The following is an 8,766-nucleotide window of genomic DNA, read 5'->3' as shown; positions in this document are numbered from 1 at the left end:
TACACTCGTATAATATTTTCGTCGTATTTGATGGTTTACGCGCCTTCCGCAGACGTGGCCGCACCTGAAACTTTCGGGTCCAAAACGCCTACCCCCTCCCCCCCTCAACGACACCTCACTCCGCGGAGACCGTCCGCCGACCAATTTATATATACGTGGGTACGTTTTACATGATGTTATTATATGCGCGATGTGTTGTACTTATCGGAGTGGTATAGTTACTATGTATAGTGGTGAGAGAGTTTGAAGGGTGCGCTTGTCCCCTCCACATTTTAACCCTTTGTCGAATCTGCCATTTTTTATATATATTTTTTTTTTGAAAACAATTTTCAGATAATTTTTTCTACCTCAAAGTGGTGAACTTTACATGTATTATTATTATGCTTCGATTTTGCAAGAGAATAATAAACTTTTTTTTTCTACTATGATCATATTTTTATACACTATTTAGATGATCATCGTTGGCACCGTAAAAACTATGTGTGAAACAAATTTCCAGAGGGTAGCTGTTCGTACAGGTTTATAGGTGCGATTCAAAGACTTAAATCTTAAATAAACTTTTGTGTATAAGAGTTTAAGATAATAGAATATTTTGAAATGCTCATGATAATATGAATCATAAATAAATGATTATTGATAATAATTATCATATTTATATTTATATATAATAAAGTATATAATTGTCGTGAAATCATCAATTTTATAAATATTAATTAAATATTTATCGAATAAATATATATTTGAAATTATTTAAAAAAATTATTTTTATATGCATATAAATTGTTTGTACACATAAGACATAACTAAAAAACAAATTTGAAAAATATTGTTCTTCGATTGAAATGTATGGCTATACGCCATTACACCAATCATCATTACAATGCTGATCTCTACGACCTCGACATGCTGCGCGGGGCCTATGGTCTCTATTCAGTCCTGCAGGGGTGTCAAACCTATTGAATATTATCTAAATTTTAACAGAAATTAAAAATATTTTTATTCCGTTGTTAAATCATTTATTTCAAAATAATATAGTTATTAGTTTTGAGAGTTCAGAGCTCACATAGAAAAAAGTTGTCCATTTCATAGTATATTATTCAATGTTTACAGATATTTATTTTATTTTAAACAAAGAACATACGATAAAATCAAAACATTAGAATACATTGAAGAGTAAAACTAATACTGTTCATGTTTTATTAAAAATTTCAAACTAACGAAATACACATCTAATATTAAAAACATATCTAATGATAAATAAGCGCAAAGATCACAAATATATATAGTATGACGTAGTGGGTAGGAAAGTTCAATTATAAATTAAAATGGAAATTATATAAAAATATTCTTAAATACTATATGTTTGTAAAACTCTCGATCACCTCGAATATATATATATATTTTTTTTGATAAATATCTTCAAAAAATAGTCATATGTTATAAATGACACGACAAATATGTTTAAAGCTCTGATTAGGTATACAATTTCGGAATGTGACCAGAAAAAAATTAACAGCTAACCATTCCTGATGTTTACGCTATGATATTAAGTTATAATATATAATCAATTATGTCGATAAGTATTCACGTTTGTATGAGTATGTTAGATCACTTAAAAACTTGGTATATAATTCGACCAATTGATATAAAAGTCCCAATGTTTGACGTTTGTGAATTTTCAGTTGTGGATGAAAATCTAATCTGTTTTTTTTTCTAAAAATTTTTAATTTTTTACTCAATCCGAGTTGATACCATATTAGGGAATAGGGGATCTAATAGAATAACGTACGAGCAATTAAAAAAAAAACATATTTTATTAATTTCATGCACGATAACAATTAATATTTAATGTTTTGTTGTAAATAGTAATATATTATATAAATTATAAGTTCACAAGGATAAAATATTTTTCTAAATACAATTATTATATTAAGTCGTACATTTTCAATATTCGTACTATATTATATAATTATACTCGTGATATTGTAACTTAAAGTGAATACCTACGTTACCAAGATGAAAAAACGTAGATTTATGTGTTAGGTGTTATGATATATCGGTAAAAGTGCATGTAATATTTATTTTAAATTTTTAAAATAATTTTTGGTATATTTTAAATAGGTATTTTAAGACGTTCTTAAAAGTTATAATGCGCATCTACGTATATTCGTTTGACTGCTTTTTGTTTTTATATTTTAAGTCATAAGTTATAACCGTATAATGTTATAGTTGTACTGCAAGTTAGTTGGCCAATAATAATTACACACAAAAATTCTACTTTCGTAACATATAATTTTTTGTGTCCTCGTACGCAATTGATGAGTAGGTATACCTACACTAACACATTAGTGTTGCATGTGTGCACCTATGTATTTGAATAGTAAATACGCACGCCACATAAACACGCATGCATATGCGGTAAATTGTTATCAAACGCGGGCGTTGTACCTATTTGTTTTTTAAACGAAAATTAATTCAAATTACTATACGCGAGGAGTTCATGGATAAACAGTTTCATGTGGGTACTGACATTACATAGTATTGCCATATCTGTACGAAAAACGCTTTAATTCACAAACAATAAAATATTATATTATTTAAAAAAATGTTATTCATTATCTTTCGTCACTTTTAGGTGTACATGGAGTAATAAATACACCAAGCATTTTCTAAGCATAATGAATTTATTTAATTATTTATGATGTTTGTAATCTTTAAATATATGTGAGGATCATATTTTCAAATATTTTAATTTAATAAGTGTATTGTGATGGTACAAAATGTCTCTTATTTTCAAACGAGAACAAGTCTTTTTCTTGTATATTATTAAGGATAGGATTTTTTTTAAATGTTGATTTATCTATATAAATTGAAATTTGAACTATTTATCGTTTCATTTAACTTTTGTATGTAAAGGCATTGACATGCCTTTACATACAAAAATAAATCACGAATAAAGTAAACTGATATGAAATTAACTGACCCAAATAATAAACAAATAAATTCAATAAGTTCTACAGAAATCAATGTTAAAATAAAATCTCATAATTTTAAAATATTTAACACAAAATATTGTAGAAGATTTATCTTATGCATTAATAATTGGAAGTAACTTCTTGTACAATTATATATTATTGACTTCAAAGACAATACTATTATTTATTTACTTAAAATAATAATATTAAAATAAAAACCTATAGCAATAAGCTACAATCATATCGATAAAAAACTATGTTGGATTGACAATAATTTTGTTAATTTAGAGCTAGATTTTATAGTGTTAAAAATAATTTATAAAGAAAATCTAATTAATATATTTGAAATAAATAATAACTACTCTTTAACACGATTCGTACCTTTATGTAGATTTAAAAATAAATATCTAAAGGAATAGCCATAAATAAAAATAAAACCAAATGTAGAAGAAGCGATACCGCTTCTCTTACGTTTAATCCCTCAAATTAGTGATAGGTATATACTATATATCAAATTATCAATAAAGATTAATGACTTGTAAAAATGATTTAATAATTAAAGAAATTATTTTATCATAAATCAGAATATAAAGATACAAAAATCAATCTATCGAACTTAATATTATAATGTATGATAAAACATCATATTCGCTATAAAATATAAATTCTCAAATTATTGTCGGGCTTTAATAAAACAACTTATTTAATCAGGAATCCAAATCACTAACATAGTTCTAATTAAATGTAATTTAAATAATACTGACATATTATAGATAGTTGAAAAACTAATAAACATGATCTAGTACTAAATAGTAAATATAATACGAAATTTTAAACGAAATAATTATAACAACAAATATACATTGGATAATGAAAATCATAATGTACACGCAGTTTTCAATAATTACAAACCAGGTGAAAACTTCACTAATGAATGATGATAACTATTGAATATATACTATTTACAATGCATTAAATGACGTCCACAACAACAAATATTTTAGAAATGATAGGTTTATATAAACTTCCAAATTATTGGTGGTCTGATGATGAATTAGCTTCGATTGCGAATCATATTAGTTTTGATTTAGTCATTTTGATACATATAGTTTTGATGTTACTAGTAATAGCAAAATAATTTACTATTGGGAATACGATAATAGACTTTTGGTATTATTATTATATAATGTGAACAAAAAACACGCACTGAATACCAAGTAAAAAATTAATAAAACCATCAATAAAATACCCATTAAATTTATAAAAATAATTAATACAATTCCATTACTATTCCAGTAATTGTGAGTGCATAAAGAAATTAGGGTTGATGTAATGATATTCGCATTATTATTGAACAAAGCTTCATAGATAAATATTGTAATAACATAATTTATTAATATAATATTATTCTTAAAATCAATAAAGCAACTGGCTGTACCCCGAAGTATGTATTATTATAATATATCAATTAAAATTATGATAACATTTAATATTGTTATGTGTATATTTTGTAACTTGTATGACAAATTATGGCAATTTTACACCCATGTACATTTGAAAAAAAAACAACATTTTTAGGCCACGGTATAAGTAAGATCAAATTTAACACGCATATTCATATTATTATTATTGTGATAGAGATAGAGTCTCGCATACTAGCACATTTTATCAATGTTTTCGATACACTTTACTGTAGGCAGATACTGTTCTCATAATATTTCAAAATATTAAAGAGCTATAAAAGTAAAAGATGTGCTAAATAAATAATTTAAAAAATAATGCATTTATTTCAGAAGAATTTTTACACATAAATATCGATTACCGAATGTTCATTAAAACTATTTATCTATTCTTTTTTTTTTAATTTGCATATAACTCGTAAGTGCTTGACATTGAAATAGCTATAGACAATCAATACATAATATTATTATTTATTATTAGAATGAGGTAAAAAATAAGTCTTTGTAAAACAATTATTTTTTGTGATAGTAGGTATACATAATATTGTTAAGTAATTTTTAATGTTTTTTCATTAAGTATTTACATTATTACGCTGTTGACAATGTATGTTTATAAATAGTAATATTTTTTAATTACACTCATATAATATATAGTTAACAATCGACCTAATATCGTAAAACATGTATTTTTCGTATTAACAAATCGAGACAAAATAACTCTACAACACATGCAGTTAATATTTACATAATACCGATGAAGTAATAACCCATACGAATAAATCACCGGAATTGGATTGGATCATTTGAGGTACTTTTATTGTTGTTTGGAAACTATGTTTCTTAATTTTCTAGAAATCATACTCACATAATGTCAGAGTAAAAAGTGTTGCGAATTTAAAAGCCGTGATATAATACTTTTATATTTTATCGTCTAAACATTTATCGAGGCCATTAAATATTTCAATTATAGGTCAAACATAAAATATTTAGTGAAAAATTATTTTCGTATAATCTTAAAATACTAATTTTGGAAATAAAATTAAAAAATTAATATTTTCATTTTCTAATACGATAGGTAGCTAAAAATTTAAGTTAGTTTGTAAACTAACGAATAATCAAAAAGATTATATTTTAATTCAAAGAAGAAAACTGTTATTAAATTAGACACGTTTATTTTTTCGTTGTAATAGTTTTGTACCAAGTAGTGGGAATACAGTTGGTTTCATGCAATTGTTTCAAAAGTGTATCGACGTTTTACATTTATATGAAACATATTATTATACATATTTCATCAAAGTAGACCTTTAAGCTTGATAATTTTTATTATTTTCAATATCAGGATGAAATATAAATTAAAATATCAACCGTCATTTAATATTTTGCGTATTTAAGTAATTATTTATAGCTTTTTAAAGTTTTTTGTTGTAAGGAGGTAATAATTTATAAAATTGACGAAATTTATAAAGAACAAAATACCTACCAATCTACAAATAGTATATATTTTTAAATATTTATGTGTGTATATTTTATCCAAAAAACAATTACACTATTTATTGTTTCAAAAAAAAAAATATTTGTTTTAAAATAAAAGTATAATGAACATTCTACGAATGTCTATGTTGTATTATTTTGAACCTAATGTGATTCGGAAAAGTGTTATGAATTTATGACGCATATAAAAAAAAATCAAATATAATTAAAATTTATTTATAATGATACAAATAAAACATTGGACAATTCCTAAATTAATTTTATACGCGCGTGTCTGTATTATATATTAATGAAAATCAGTATTATACTAAACAATTTGAATCGCCATTTTTTCTCTTGTATAAAATCTAAAAAAAAAAATTTATATTCGTCGAATTAAATGAATACGCAAATATTCAGAAACTAAAAATAACACAATTTGTAAGTGTATATTCATAATTTAAAATTAATAAACTATTTTATTTTTCTACGGTTATGTAAATATATAATAAATCAATATTTAAATTTACAACTTAATAGTGAATAAAAAATAAAAATTGCAATTGTAAAATTGAAATTCATTATTATTTTTTACTTAACATTACAATATTATAACAATGTTGCATTTCGTTAAACATATTATAACCAGATTTTTTGAATGATTATAAATCATTGAACACAAACTGAAAGGCCTTCAAACTGTTAAACGGCTTATTAATATCCTTGAAGATTAAGTCTTGACCGAAAAATCAATTTTTAAATTATGGAAGACGTACCTATACAAACTTTTTTGGGTGTCGATAAGCAATCTAAATATTCGTATCCGTGGTATGTTTAATTAAAATGTTAATAGTTTGTTTCATGTATTGAACATATACTTATAATAATAATAAACGAATATGTTTATAAAAATAAATATATAGGTTTTAATAAAATTTTCTATCGTTTAGCTATACATTAAACTAGACCATTGGAATATTTGATATTATGTAAAATTATATAACAGAATATAAATTGTTATTAAAAAATATAACAATATATTGTCGTGTAACGTGTATATTGTATATAACGTGTTGTTATATATTTAGATATTTTAATTTAGGTTTAATAATTATAATAATTTTAAATCGGGAATTATAATATAATAAATTATAATTTCAAGTACTTAAGAAAAATTAAAAAGCTAGGCACAAATGTAATTGCAATGGATATTATGTCTTTCGTACAGAATTAAACAATTTATTGGATTATAATTTATTGATTAGTTTAATAATTGTATTATTTGTACTTATATATAATGATGGTTTTTGAAAAATATTTTTTTACATTTAAAATCTTTGTGATTAATAAATTATTAAAAATTATTATAAAACATACAGTAAATAATTTGAGGGGTTCTATATAGGCAACTCCAATGAAGAATTGAATAAATAGAATATTTTGATAGAGCCATAAAACTAGTATAAATTTATGACGATAGTATTTTATTTCTTAGCATAACTGCTGTAGATTATCATAATACATCAATAAGTCTTTTAAATTCCTGATTCGAGTGTGAAGTATATTAAATGTATTTATCAATGTGGTTAGGGAATTGTTGAATGGAATAAATAAATAATTTAACCAAGAACATTGTTACTTTTAAAATTACACTGAATTTATTAAAGTCAAATGTCTAAATTAAATAATTTAAATAGAGTTTACGGAAAAGTCTACTCCACTATACGTATTACTGCGTCGAAAAACTGTACAACTAATCAGTTCACACATCATCATTCTATAAACTAGAATGTTCTAAGACAGTGTTCTATGGCTCTCATTCACGTGATCATCGTATTTCTTTTAAATAATTTTAATATTAACTATGCTTGTACAACGAAAATTATATTTCAGATATTGATATCAATTTTCATGTTATCGTATGATGTATTACAATGTTAGTATAGATCACATTATAGTAAATATTGGTTAACGTTTATTAATATTATTATATACGACATTTAATGAATACGAAAATAAGAAATATAAAATTATTTTCATGAGATCGACATTTTTAACTAATTTTAAAACAAAAATGTAATTAATGTTTTACAGGTATAGTGATGCCCTAAATTTCACATAAATTATTTCGTTAAAAATGAGATAGATACTGTTATATTTTACTACATAACATTATGTTGATAATTATATTACATCATATCGAAACAATAATCAGTAATAAGTCACAAGCTCTAAAGATTACCTACTTCCCGTTAACATAACTAATGGAATATAAAAAAGTGGTAAAAATATATTAAACGTAAATGAACATAATTTTATACATTTTTTAAAGAAAGTCAAAAACTTATTGAAATTTATAATATAAATTCATGTTTAATTTTTTTTTTTTATTATTACTCGTTTATATTGATATTAATTTTTATACTTAGCATAATCTTCAATTTAAGTTGGTGGTAAACTAATAACAGTTAAATAAAAATAAATGTATACCAATAATTTAAACATTTTTCAATCATATATTAAGTTAAAATAAAACCCCATATTATTATATTTTATATAGTTATATATTGTTATTTATTTAATAAATACTTACCAACTAATTTATATATAGGTTTTTATGTTTAATCTAAAAACGAACTTTCAGATAATATTCATACAATTTTATAACTTATAGAAGCAAAATCAATTTTTTATACGGGCCCGTCTTGTACGTACATTATTTTTTGTATACAACACTTGGACATAAAATCAATATTAACTAAAGAGGGTCTAAATTGTCAGATAAATGGTTGTAATATTTTGTAATTAATTATAGAGTTACCGATAAAAACACGTTTTAAAATGTCATTTAATTTTTTGAT

Source organism: Rhopalosiphum padi, chromosome 1, assembly GCF_020882245.1.
Source record: "Rhopalosiphum padi isolate XX-2018 chromosome 1, ASM2088224v1, whole genome shotgun sequence".
Taxonomy (NCBI): Eukaryota; Metazoa; Arthropoda; class Insecta; order Hemiptera; family Aphididae; genus Rhopalosiphum; species Rhopalosiphum padi.
Note: the sequence above shows the minus strand (reverse complement) of the source record.